This window comes from Phyllobates terribilis, unplaced genomic scaffold, assembly GCF_046119375.1.
Source record: "Phyllobates terribilis strain yellow unplaced genomic scaffold, ASM4611937v1 Scaffold_1__5_contigs__length_1240528914, whole genome shotgun sequence".
NCBI lineage: Eukaryota > Metazoa > Chordata > Amphibia > Anura > Dendrobatidae > Phyllobates > Phyllobates terribilis.
In genome coordinates this window covers 161879895-161895181 of record NW_027362761.1, presented here as the reverse complement: position 1 = coordinate 161895181, position 15287 = coordinate 161879895, and the positions used below count along the sequence as shown (strand labels likewise).

Below are 15287 nucleotides of genomic sequence, written 5' to 3'. Positions count from 1 at the left end.
AAAACCCAAAGGCTTTGTTCACATGAAATAATCCATTTGGGGAGCATAAAAAAGGAAATAAAATGTCTAGTAAAGGGACCCATTTGTTTTTTAGCACTGTGCATGTCCAGAAAAGCGGACGTGTTTGGAGGCTCCTCTGATAAAACTGGATCAGGTTCAAAAGTAACAAATATAGATGCTGTCACGATTCCACCACTCACTGTGTTTTATGGATACTGGTTATGACAGCTCAGCCGTCCTATTGGATCGAGGGCTTGCTGAGCTGCCAGGATTGTGAGTGACAGCTCAACCGCCCAATCTGAGGCAGATGTGTGAGTATTGTGAATGACAGTTCAGTCATCATATATGTCTGGACTGGATCTGTGGGATCTCCTCCAGGTGTCATCTGTTCTGGGTGATTACAGGGCTATTTAGCACTCTGACAATGGTCAGACTATTGCCAATTGTAGCTTTGCTCAAGTGGTATGTGCCGTATTCTGATCTCCGTTGCCGACCTTGGATTTACCTTTGACCATCCGTTTGACTTACCCCTTTGTCTTTGATCTGCTTCCTTCCTGATACTCCGACCTCGGACTGTGACCTGACTATGCTTTTGTCTTTGCCCTTTGTCTATTACCAGCCCTTAGGTACTGACTCCGGACCTCTTGATTATCCTGCCTGCAAGTTCGTGAGTAGTGACATATTGTAGGCGTCATATTGAGTAGTGACTAGTGTCACAGAGGCAAACAGATACAGAACGGAAAGCAAAGTCTAAACAGTTTGGTATCTGTTTGCATCCATATCTTTAGTTGAGTGTGTGGTTGCATCAGAATAGCAGACTATACTCATTATAAGGTATCCTGATTCATTAGAGCAGAGGGTGTGACAGCACCAGATATTACAGGACAGAGCTGGTGTGACCCTGAGTCACTTCTCACGAACAAGCCGTGAGGCGGGGAAGTCAAGGAGACCGAGGTCAAAAGCCAGGAGGGTATGTCGAAGACAAAGGGAAAAGACAAGGTGATAGTCAGAGGCAAAGTCCGGGGTCAGGTAACTAAGGTTAGAGTGCGTCAAGGCAAAAGGGGTAACACAAATGAGTAGTCAAAAGACAAATTCAACAACCAGCAACAAAGATCAGAAGATCAGAACACAGATCAAACACACCACAGAGCAAGGCTACAACTAGCAATGTTCTGATCATTGCCAGCCAGCTAAATAGCCAGATAATCACTCTGAATGGGTGACACCTGAAGGAAACCCCACCATCCTGGCCAGATTGGACAGCTGGGCATTCATTCACAATTCTGACAGCCCAGCGCGTCCCTGCCTTAATTGGATGACTGGGCTGTCACTCACAATACCGACAGCCCAGCATGCCCTTGATCTTATAGGGTGGCTGAGCTGTCACTCACAGAGTCCTTAGGATGAGTTGTGGAATTGTGACAGCTAGTAGTAAGTAGTTGGTTGTTAGATAGCAGTCTAGAGCAGCTGAATTGATAATCATACACCTGGCTTTAGCACAACCAAGGAGAATTTGTGACTTCACGCCAGGAAAGCATGTAGTAGCAGAGTCCACTACTACCTGAAAACTCATGTGGCACATAGCAGCCTAAGCAGGTCTTCAAAGGCCTTGGATAATGACGTCAGAGTTTCTTGCAAGGTTATCATAGTAACTCAGGGGGACTAACACAATTAAAGCAGGCCATAAAGGAAGGAAACATGCCCAGTGCTGAAGCTGAAGATCTTAAATGGACATGTGAATACAGCCTCAAAGGGCAGTGGGTGCACATAGATTATTACTATTACTAGTGCATAATGTTTAGTATACCAAAGTGTAACACAGTTCTATAATATTAAAGGCACCGTTAACTTGCAGAAGGACTCATCTTACAGCAGACACAAACAGAAGGACTACATCGTTGGAACAGTAAACAGCATGCTCCCTAAAGGCTCAGCCTATGTCTCTTTAGCAATCCACAAGATATTTTGAATGATAAGGTCATCTAAAATAAACGTACCAATATACCTACGTTTTATGGTACACAATATCCACACAATGTAAAACACCTACATAAAGGGAATCTGAAAGCAGATTTTTGTTATGTTATCTGAGAGTTTAATATATTGGAAGAGACTCTGATTACAGCTATGTGTCACTTCTAGGGCTGTGTTTTGCTGTTTCAGTGAGTTTCTGGTTCTGGCTTATATCCTAAGTCATGTGATAAGGCTCGTTAAAGGGTCACTATTGACTTTTAGGATTGCTACATCCTGTAGGTGGCACTAAAGTTCTGGTACTCTTCCTCTCTGAAGAGATAATTTTCAAATTTCCCAGAGGAGCATTGCAGCTTTAAAAGTCTCCTCACATGCTTAACATGTCGCTCTCCGCAAGGAGAAATGTTACCCCTTAGATAGTGTTTTATCAGCAAATTATCACTACAGGACAACTGGCCTTGTGCATCCTAGTCCAGTGATGCCCCCAGTACTGATTGTATAGTGACAGAAAGCTGCTAATCAGTGTTGTGGATGGAGTTATACACAGCTAAACATCTGAGCTCTGCTACATCTGCAACACAGAAAAAGTGATTGTATCAAAACTGCTGCACCTGGTAAACTAAGTTATACATCGCTGGAATCAGGGTCTCTGTCCCTACCTCATGCTGTCAGATTACATAACAAAAACCTGCTGACAGATTTCCCTTTATTATTAAATCAAGTAGAAACTAATCTTCCTCTCCATGTCTCTTTAATAATAAAAACAGCATATTACAGGCAAACGTATCACTCCACCTTTAGAAGAATAAGCAAAAAACAATAACGCAGTTTTTTGTGTTGTCGTTCTAATTATTGTCACAACGCGCATGAGTCCAGATCAGATTGTTCAAAACCTAAACTTATGCTGTATATTAGTAGGGCCAGAAAAGATGACATGGAGAAATACAGCATTCTCACAAAGTGTGCTGAATATTGCTGGTCACCTAAGTTTATTGAAAATTCCATCCTGTTGACATAGAGGTCACATAATAATTAGACAGCTGTCAATTTTGCTTTCTTTCCATTTCATTCTTAATCGCACTACAGAAAACTTCCATCAATAACAAGCTCATTTTCTGTAGGTTTTGCAAGGGTAGTTTTACCAGATTTTATGTCAAAATTAATTTTTTGCCATTTTTTGCAACTGAGATGATCTGCTGCCCAAAATAACCACTGGAAAATGTATCAATAAAAATAATGCTAATGTCATCAAATTTATAAAGACTGTAAAGGTGGTAAAATATATTTGGTCCAACTTGTTTTATATGTTTTATAACATACAGTGCTAATTTTTGCAGTAAGTGATTATGCCATGGCTAAAACAGGACAGACTTTATTATTGTCAATGGGAGCTATTTGTTTCCGTCATGTGACAGATCCATGGCTGTTGCACATGTACACCAATGATGTGTCTTAAAAAAAAATGGAAGACACCTTTAAAGGAGATGTCTCATGAATGCAACTTCTTTTCAAATTGAAGCTATTAGAAGTCTTGCTTGGCCAGATACTTTACCTATAGCAGCTGCTAAAAGGGAGATGTCCCGAGTGCTAGCTACTGTTACAGAGACCCTATTCGTTTTGGTTCTCAGAAACAAGTCCTGAGTGTGAGACACCCCTCTGTGATGTCGTTTTGTCCTAGTATAGACAACTGATGTCTTCATATTATAGCCCTTTAAATAAATTTGACACATTCTACAATAGCTCTATAAATTTCTAAAGTATTTTGACATATTTTGCTTAGTAGATGTTTCTAGATATATAGTAATAAATGCTTATTTTCTCTATTAGGCTGTGTGCCCCCAATGAGATTTTGATGAGTTTTTGATTCTGTGTCTAAAACGCTGCATCTTCCAGTTCCATCAAAGTGGATGGGATTTATAGAAATCTCCTGCCCACTGTGTATTTTTTTTTACCCAGTATAATCTGACCTGCGGTGCGTGTTTCAAATCTGCAAAAAGTAAATTTTCTGTGACTTTTATGTACAGACTTTCCCCAAAGAATTAGATGCGGAAAATCGGCATGTAAAAAAACGCACTCAAAAATGCAATAAAAAATTACGCAAGTAACCTAATTTACATAATAAGTGCAGAAATGCTGCAGGAAATCTGCGAAGTCAAAAACTCACCAAATACTCAAGTGCATCAAGAGGGAAGTATAAATATATCATTTATATTTCCCATTACTTTTAAATTCACTTCTGGCTTTAGCTTAAAAAAAATGCCAAAAAATACACATTAAAAAAACATTGTGTGTCAAAAAACCTTTATGTATATTTCAATGCATAAAGGATTTATTAAAGCTTTATCTTAGCAATTTGATATGGTTTCATTTACTGCAGTTTACATAATTTCAAACTGTATGCCTATATTGTCTACATAATGTAATATATGCAGGCAATTAGTAGAAAATACTTAATCCTTTTTTTACAATAACATGAAAATTAGCTCAGCAAACAAAGGCACAGTGACAGAGCGCGGCTTTCATTGTCGGCACACAGGTAAATTGCCATGTACTGTTAGTTAAATACTGTAAAACACATTTGTTTATTCAGTATTTCATTGTTTTATTAAAACACTTTCCTGCGTAGTATACGCAGTTGTTAGTCACACATACAATATTTGCTGCTCAATCTTTATTAAGTGACAAAGCAGAGATACTTGGGATGAAAATACAATGGAGAAGGTGAAAAAATATGGTTTATTTGAACTCTTATTAAAGGCTGAAAGAGAGCTTAATTGGTAAAAATCTATGCCTATGCTGTAGAAACAACGCCATTCAGATATATAAACTGAATAGTAATTTTCAGCAATAAATCTGCCATATATACACTTAAACCAGTTTCACGTGGCAGTAGTATAGCCATATTTTATTGTTGCAGCACAGAATACTCTCCAGTTCTACAGGACTGAATTAAGGTCACCTACGGATCTATGGTGGCCTAAATGGTCCAGAAACTACAGGGAGTCTGGTTCTCGCAGCCATAATACTGATACTAAAATGAATCAGTCTATAAACATTTTATCCACATTACTTTTTATAAATTCCATGTCCAAATATGTAAGATGGGAATGTCCCATGAATTAGCTCTACTCTTTTTTTTATAATAATATTGGCCAGCACGGAAAGTTATGAAATTTTACAAAGAACTATAATAGGAAATTCATCTTAATTCCAGTAAAAAAAAAATAATATAAGTGGATTCCAAACCACTGCTTAAATCTGTTTGCCTGCCTTTAGCTGCATTGACATCAGTTCGTACTAATTTGGAGTACAGATGCTGGTAGTGAAACGGTCATCACCTGTGTCTTCCCCTGAGTGTTCTGCTTATCAGAAAAATCTGCTGCAGTAGTCTTGTCCTCTGCTGGTAAGCAGAACACCCAGGGGAAAATACAGGTGCTGTCCCTTTCACTGCCATCATCTGTACTCCATATGGGTATGTTCTGTTATCAGGGCAACTAAAGGCAGGCAGATAGATTGGAGAAAATCAGGGGTTTGAAAGCCACTTACCGTATATACAATTTATTTTCCAAGAATGAAGATAAATCTCCTAATACAGTGATTTGCAAATTCTCATAACTTTCTATGCTGAACAAAATTAGTTAAAAAAAGAGAATGTTTAGTTACTGTTTAATTGTAATTTTCCTGAATAAATAAGGAATTTTCTATACAGCAATAACTATCAGATTTGGCCTAAAGATTTTCTGATGGGTTTAAAATCTGACACAATAATAATACAACATTGCCTATAAATTTCAACAGTGGCTCAGTGGTTAGCACTGTATCCTTGCAGAGCTGGGGTCCTGGTTCAAATCCCACTAAGGACAACATCAGCAAGGAGTTTGTATGTTCTCCCTGTGTTTGCGTGGGTTTCCTCTGGGTTCTCCGGTTTCCTCCCACACTCCAAAGACATACTGATAGGGAATCTAGATTGTGAGCCCCAATGGGGACAGTGCCCATAATATCTGTAGAGCCTTCTGGAAATAAATGGTGCTATATAAGTGAGTAAAATAAATAAATATACGAAAAGGTGCAATGACGCAAATGATGGAAAGTCATATTTCCTGCATGCAAACACATTATCAAATCCATCCTGCTCTGTAAAGAGAGTAAATCCAAATATATTAGAATATAATAAGTTAGTAATGGTGAAAAATGCCTCTTATTTATCAAATGTGGGGATTATTTAATCTTCAAAAAATAAAAAATAAAAGAGCAGCAAATGTTATAGAAGAAGGAAAAAACTATTCTCACCTTCCCATTTCTGACCTGATCAGCACAGCAACTCCAACGGTTGTTCTGTTTCTGTTTACAAATGGCTAGTAGATGACCACTGCAGCCAATTAGTGACCTCTGTGGCCATGTGCCATATTACTGGTGTCATGGCTCCTATTATTGAGCAGCGACGCCAGAATGTCAAAATCAAAACTTCTGCACTGTATCGGTGGGTGATCGGAAAGGTGTTTTGGAGTTTTTTTTTGTTATTCTGTTATAATATTTTATTTTTTTAAATGTCGGAATAGAAAAAACATCTAAAAAAGGATCTAATTTAAACTGTCAATGAGCTCATGCAATAGAACGGTGGCTCAGTTGTTAGCACTGTTTTGCAGCGCTGGGGTCCTGAGTTCAAATCCCACCAAGGACAACATCAGCAAGGAGTCTGTATGTTCTCCCTGTGCTTGTGTGGGTTTCCTCCCATATTGCAAAGACATACTAATAGGGAATTTAGGTTGTGAGTAGAGATGAGCGGACCCGTGGATGTTTGGGTTCGTCAGGTTCGACCGAACTATAGTCCAAAGTTCGGTTTGGGTACTTGAACCCCATAAAAGTCAATGGGGACCCAAACTTTGGTGCTGTAAAAAGTCTCTCTTTCTTCTCCTGGAACTCCAAACACTAAAACAGACTTCCAGGAGAAGTCTGTGTTCAGAGTTCAGCACCGGACGGTACGAACCCCAAACCCTTTACAGTTTGGGTTCGCTCATCTCTAGTTGTGGGGCCCTTTGGGGACAATGATGATGATGTCTGTAAAGCTCTGTGGAATATGATGGTGTTATATGAGCAAAGCATACTAATACCACGCAATGATCCCTGCTGAATATGTAGGGGTAATTTTGGCGGCATGCATAGTATCAGGATATAAAAGTCCTTGCTTCTACCACAGCTACCTGTCCCCTGCTGTCCCTTTCTTTAAGCGACATCCTGCTACCTCTTGGGTGAGTTGTCTTTTCCATACCTATGAAATGAACCATGGCGACTTATCAGTATACTAGTGACTTAGATTGACTCAATCCCATATCTATCTCCGGTTATATTGTGATGTCTGCTTCTGCCACCCTTCCTTGCCCCCTCCCTCCTTTTTTTCCCTTTTGTCCCTTTTTCCCATTTTCGAGTGACAAACTTTGTCATCTTTAGGCTGAGTTGCTTTGTCTCTCTACATTAAGGACTAAGATTGTCCATTTACACATGTGAGACACATATCTACTCGAGCCTCTACCATGGCCGCATTGTGCTTCTAGGGATTCTCTGGGGAGTTTTTTGCTCATTCCTTCACTCTTTTTTGCCTTCCTTCTCTGTATTGTCCTATCATTTCTTTCGCATGGTCTCTTTTCAATTTTTTTCGGGCCTTAGGATACGGTGGGGTTCCTTGTTCCACATATTTGCACATTTTGTAATGACTTTTGATATTGTGTATTGAAATTTTAATTAATAAAGCCTTTATATGCCATTATACTCGCTTCTTCCTGTATTTATATATAAAAGTGCATTAGTCTGGATTGGCCTTCTTCCAGCAATGCCATTTCTGGTATCTACATACCAATGTAAAGTGATCAAGTCAATGTCCATAATGGTTTTTGGAGACCTTACCCATACCCGGGTCAATTTGAAGCCTATATGGCAGACTTTACCATTTATCATTGAAAACCCAATATTTGCTGTGTGGTTAGCGCAGTTGCTCTATATATGCAAAGAATATAAAGGGTTACACTGTACTCAGAGAATGCACTAGAAATAATAGTCCTAGCCGTGCTTTTGGCCATTGTAGTATGTGAGAGGGCTGGACATTCAAGACTGACACTGGAGCCCAGGCAATAGTACATTCCCTGAGGCCAATTTCACGTAAATTTTACTGTCAGGTAGAATTTCCTCCTCTCTCCATAAACAAAAGTGCTTGTGTTATGCAGCTCCATTCTCTATAGACGCAAAGGAAACACAGCAAGAAGAAACAGAAATGATAGCAGCAAGACGATAATTTGTGTTCCTGTCAAATCTGATAAAATGACTGGTGTGAAGATTGCACCTCAGCCCTATAATTGACAAGACAAATGGCATTACAGAAATATTTCTAACAAAATGCCAGGACTGAGTGTCCGGACAGTAATATAGCTATTCCTCCAGCTCTGAGGAGACTGTCAGATACATGAGTAACTGAGACGTAAAGTGACCACAATTACTTTAGCCTGCAATCCCTGTGAGAGTAGGGATTCATGCTTTCCAAACCACGCTGGAAATGGCTCAAAAAGCCCATGTCATTTCTGGGACTGCAGAAGAAGGACAGCACAAAGTCTCCTGAAAAACCAGCCATCTGGCACCAATAACTACTTGGTCAAATTTTCATGGCTTACTGACAAAAAAATACATTTTGTGGATTGGATTCTTAAGTAATTAAACTGTGGTACATATGCAAACACAACCATTAAGGTTTACCCTGATGGATCGTATCCTATCACTGGTTGGCACATACTGGGAACAGTTTATTGTATGTGACGCCTGAGTATGTGACTATTATAAAGAAGCATATTATACTGTTATCAAGATAGATACAGAAATGTGTACACAGGCATAACATATGATGGATATGACGATAGATAATGGGTAAATAGACAGAGCTGCCTGGATGGAAGGATGGATGGCTAATAGAGGGATAGATAGATAGATAGATAGATAGATAGATAGATAGATAGATAGATAGATAGATAGATAGATAGATAGATTATGAAAAGAGATAGATAGATGGATAGATAGATAGATAGATAGATAGATAGATAGATAGATAGATATGAGATAGATAGATAGATTATGAAAAGAGATAGATAGATGGATAGATAGATAGATAGATATGAGATAGATAGATAGATGGATAGATAGATAGATGGATAGATAGATAGATATGAGATAGATAGATAGATATGAGATAGATAGATAGATAGATAGATATGAGATAGATAGATAGATGGATAGATAGATAGATGGATAGATAGATAGATATGAGATAGATAGATAGATTATGAAAAGAGATAGATAGATGGATAGATAGATAGATAGATAGATATGAGATAGATAGATATGAGATATATAGATAGATAGATAGATAGATAGATAGATATGGGATAGATAGATAGATAGATAGATATGGGATAGATAGATAGATAGATTATGAAAAGAGATAGATAGATAGATAGATATGAGATAGATAGATAGATAGATAGATTATGAAAAGAGATAGATAGATGGATAGATAGATAGATATGAGATAGATAGATAGATAGATAGATATGAGATATATAGATAGATAGATAGATAGATATGGGATAGATAGATAGATAGATAGATAGATAGATATGGGATAGATAGATAGATAGATAGATAGATAGATAGATAGATAGGTAGATAGATAGATAATAGAGGGATAGTTAGATAGGTAAATAGATAGATAGATAGATAGATAATAGAGGGATAGATAGATAGAAATAGAAAAAATGAAGCAGCACAACATGCAAAAAAATGCAAAAAATTTTAAAAAACTCACGGTGCAAGCATCCTGGACTAACAATCCCATAATCTGCCAGATATATAAAGATCAGATGAGGCAGCACTCCATTATTAGGCAAAAAGTGTGGACTTTATTAACCCATGTGCTGATGTTTCGGTCCTATCACAGAACCTTTCTCAAAGCTTCAGAAAGGTTCTGTGATAGGACAGAAATGTCGCCACATGGGCTAATAAAGTTCACACTTTTTCCTTTCTTGTCTTTAGATATATAGATAGATAGTTTAGATAGATAGATAGATAGATAGATAGATAGATAGATAGATAGATATGGGATAGATAGATAGATAGATAGATAGATAGATAGATAGATAGATTTTTATGAATATTTTAGACATAAAAACATACATGTACATTAACTAAATTGGATTTAGGGATAGGTTAAAGATAAATGAGGCAACACTGTGGACTGGTGACAATGAACAGACATGTATTTAGATAAGTTTGGTTTTCTATTATTGGTATTATTTTTCACATTTATGTTGCACTTTTTTGGTTTGTTATTGTACAATATTGGTATTATCTAAGGACATGGTCTGTTTTATATGTGCTGAGGGGACATTCCTGTGTGATAGTTCTCGCTGTATTTTCCCATAATCTTAGAGATATATAGGATATCAGCACAGGGAGAGACAATGGTCAAGTGGGGGCGCCACTAGGGTGCCAACCTCGGCGGTTAGGTGGCCATCAGCAATAAGGTGCATTAGGGTCATCATACCACTCATCTCATGTATTTTTGATCCTACAGTCCTAAGATATACTTTATCTATTTATGATGTTGGTATTGTAAATACAATCTAATAAAGTAATAATTTTGTAAGAAAGGGAGATGCATACTATGCTCTATAAAAATCAAGTCAATTATCTTGGGATAAATCTTATTAAAAAAAATACCCAAAAATAAGATCTCCTTTATTATAGTATTACTTTTTAATTATTACCTATACATACTTCATATTAAGAAAACTGTAGTAGCAAATTCATTATCGTTTTCTAGAAGGAACTATGTTGCTGCTGGTTTTCTATATAATGTAAAACAGTTTCTGCCAGTAGGGACACTTTATAAAAAGAGAAAGCAACAGGTAAGGGTGGTATTAGTACTTGTAGTACTAGTATTATATCAAGAAAGTTGACAACCTTCATAAATACAGAAATACAATGTAATGTAAAGTATTTTCTAATACATTACATTTCTGTGATAGTAAATAATGTGTACTATAATGTTCGGATTAATATCACAAATGACAGCACAACATACGTTTCAGGAATTTGTGTGTATATATACATATATATATATATATATATATATATATATATATAATAACCGGATTGTACATGTATGTATATATGTAAATATATGTGTATGTGTATGCATTTTACTATATACTATACCTAGATATATACATCTATATATATGTACAAGCACACATGACGGGAATCAGAAACAGATAATAAGGTAGTACTACCCAATAAAAATGTTGAAAGTGTCAAAGTCTTCTAGAGCCTACATCTGTAATCACATTTATGTTTCTTTTTTCTTGCATCATTGTAAGGCTTATTTATTAATGAGTCATTTTCACATTTAAAGCAGTTATTCTGACACTTTACCCATTTTTTTCACCATCCCCTTAGATGTGTAACTACAGTATTTGTAAGAACTCCCAATGCACAAGTATTGCAAATATACACAATCTGGATACACATGGTATATGCCTAGTTAAGTTGTCCTAAAATACGCATGCCCTCACTTTGTCTAAAGTTTTAATGAATAGATGACAATGTTAAGTTACTTTTCAGATGTAAAGGATTTCCAAGAGACATTTTATCCCAACTACAGGTAAAAATATATTATCCAAATATATGTATAATATATTCACTGAGCTCATGTGCCATTTATGTAGTACAGAGCACACTAAAGACATTGATAGAAGAAGAGATGGATGATAGATAGATGAATAAATAAACATATATATATATAGTTCCTATATACATGGATGATTGGATATATATATATATGCATTGATAGATAATAGATAGATAGAAAGATAATAAATAGATATATAATGGATAAATATATAGATAATAGATAGCAAATATATATATATATATATATATGTATAGAGGGATAGATAGATGATAAATAGATATATGGATAGATAGACAGATGGATAGATAGATGGAAATATAAATATATGGATAGATGGATAGATAGATATAGATAGATAGATAGAGATATATAATATATATATGGATAGATAGATAGATAGATAGAAGGATAGATAGATGGATAGATAGATATAGATAGATAAATATAGGGATAGATGGATAGATATAGATAGACAGATGATAGATATATGGATAGATGGATAGATAGATACAGATAGATAAATATATGGATAGATGGATAGATATAGATAGACAGATGATAGATAGATATATGGATAGATAGATAGACAGATGATAGATATATGGATAGATAGATAGATATATGAATAGATGGATAGATAGATATAGATAGATATATAGATAGACAGATGATATATAGATAAATAGATAGATATATAGATAGATAGACAGATGATATATAGATAGATAGATAGACAGATGATAGCTAGATAAATAGATGAATAGATAGATAGATGGATAGATAGATAGATAGATAGATAGATATGGATAGATAGATAGACAGATAGATAGATATGGGATAGATAGATAGATAGATAGATAGATAGATAGATAGATAGATAGATAGATATGGGATAGATAGATAGATGTGGGATAGATAGACAGATAGATATGGGATAGATAGCTAGATAGATAGATATGGGATAGATAGATAGATTGATATGGGATAGATAGATAGATAGATAGATAGATAGATAGATATGGGATAGATAGATAGATAGATAGATAGATATGGGATAGATAGATGAATACATAGATAGATAGACAGATAGATAGATATTTATTATTATTATTAAATATTTATATAGCGCCATTAGGTTCCATGGCGCTTTACAAGTTATAGATAGATAGATATGGGATAGATAGATAGATATGGGATAGATAGATAGATAGATATGGGATAGATAGATAGATAGATAGATAGATAGATAGATATGGGATAGATAGATAGATAGATAGATAGATAGATATGGGATAGATAGATAGATAGATAGATAGATAGATAGAGAGATATATAGATAGATGAATAGATAGATGACAGCCAGACCCGCTGGCCAGGACCCCTGCTCCCTGAGCTGCTGGCTGTGGCCCCCCAGTATACAGGGCTGGTATATAGCATGTGGGCTGCTCAGGCTCAGTCCTGGCAAGTTGCTGCAGGCTCTGGCTACTGACAGTCACTTACCAAGTAAGGAGCTTCCTATGACAGGATCCAAAGTGCATTTTCCTCAGCAGAATCCGATGAGTTGTCAGAGGGGAGCAGCTGTGGGAGGAATAAGCCCCTCTGCCCGGGAGCCCGGCACTTGTCAGCGCCTTCAGTGCAGTACCCGGGGCTGGCTGAGGAGAGGCGGCACAGACGTGTCTGCTCCTGGGAGCCCCCTGCTCTGCTCTGCCCCTCCATTTAGTGAGTGGCCGGCATTGTGGGCTGTGGCACCTCTGGCAGGTCCTGTGTGCCCTGTGCCCTGTGCTCAGAGCCGTGCTGCTGCTGCTGCTGTGCTCGGGGCGCTGAGACCAGTGATGTGGGGCAGAGCAGCAGCCTGGCTGTGAGCAGTGCAGGGGGCGGAGGAAGGTGAGTGTCAGGTCCCCCTGTCAGTCCGGGCTCCGGTCACTTTCTTATTCAGACACTTTCTTCAGGACTGAGCTTGGTTTCTTTTTCAGCCAGTTTGTTATTTGGAACATGTTTATTTCTGTTTTGTTTTTTTTTCTGATTGTAACAATGAGCAAAATACAATGTACTGCTTCGCCCTGAGGAGAGACGGAAACCATAAGTGTCAGGGGCCTGAGCATCAATGTGGGCGCTCATGTAAAGGGTTAATGACTTTAGGTCAGGGGCCTTACTTCTGCACAGAGACCCTACTGGGTTCAGGGCATAAAATAACAAGCGGATTTGGTTAAGGGCTTCATATTTTCGGGACAATTTCTGTCCGTGAAAAACGGACCGTCCTCGGACCAATGTTACTGAATGGGGCAGTGCAGATGAGCGATTCTATTTCGCTGACTGAATCTGTGTGAAAACTCGCAGCCTGCACTCGTTTCTTCTGTAAATCAGATGAGACTCCTCCATTCAAGTCTATGGGTGCGAGGGAAAATAAATACCATGCCATACGGAGCCACAGTATAGCATCCAATGTTTCCGGATACATTGCAATTCTGTAACATAGGAAACTGCAAATGATTAATATCTGCTGTAAAAAAACGGATTGTATGGATGAAACTCAACCATTTTTCTTTGCTCGTCAGGCGACTCTGCTGCCCAAACCACAGGCAGCATGTATCGCAGCGTAGCTGCACCATTCAGCCAGGTATATTATCCACTGAAACACTTTTGAGTTATGTATATTATATATATAGAGAATATATATTTTGAAGAGCCAGCCAAGGACCATAGCCAAAGACAAGACTAGTCCGGCTCTGCCCCTGGACCAGTGGCGTACCACCAATGGCAGCAGACCACGCGACTGCTCTGGGGCCCGTAAGCTGGGGGGGCCCATAGCAGTCCAGGGGCAGACATACCACTGCTGGTGCAGCTGCGCCGGGGGGCCCGGAGGTGCAGCATCTCCCTGCTACCCTGACAGGACAGAATGGCAGTGGAGCTGCAGAGATCTGTCCTCTGCTTCCTGCCCGCCGCTTCCTCCCTCACACAGGCACGCGCTGCTTGAAATTACAGACAACAAGGATGCTGCGGCCTGCGGGGGAACGGACAGAGAGGTAAGTGTTTTTTTTGGTTTTTTTTTTTACTGAAACGCTGGAGAGAGCAATAATGCGGCTGATGGGGCTGGGGAGAGCAATGGTGGGGCTGATGGGGCTGGGGAGAGCAATGGTGGGGCTTATGGGGCTGGGCAGAGCGCTGATGGGTCTGGGGAGAGCAATGGTGGGGCTGGGAAGAGCAGTGTTGCTGCAGCTTGCGGGCGAACGGGCAGAGATGTAAGTGTTTTTTTTTTATTTTTACTGAAACGCTGGGGAGAGCAATAATGGGGCTGATTGGGCAGGAGAGAGCAATAGTGGGGCTGATAGGGCTGGGGAGAGCAATGGTAGGGCTGATGGGGCTGGGGAGAGCAATGGTGGGGCTGATGGGGCTGGGGAGAGCAATGGTGGGGCTGATGGGGCTGGGGAGAGCAATGGTGGGGCTGATGGGGCGGGGAGAGCGCTGATGGGTCTGGGGAGAGCAATGGTGGGGCTGCGAAGAGCAGTGGTGCTGCAGCTTGTGGGGGAACGGGCAGAGAGGTAAGTGTTTTTTTTTTATTTTTACTGAAACGCTGGGGAGAGCAATA

The 15287-nt window shown here is 38.6% G+C and overlaps 1 protein-coding gene across 1 annotated transcript in view; it reads right to left on the bottom strand.

Moving 5' to 3' along the window:
* GLIS3 (GLIS family zinc finger 3) overlaps positions 1-13557 on the bottom strand; it is a 517803-nt gene extending 504246 nt beyond the window's left edge. The window contains exon 1 of the mRNA XM_073669184.1: positions 13202-13557. The gene's annotated coding sequence lies outside the window, so the exon portion shown is untranslated. The remainder of the gene's footprint in view (positions 1-13201) is intronic.
* Between the last annotated feature and the right edge of the window lie 1730 nt (positions 13558-15287).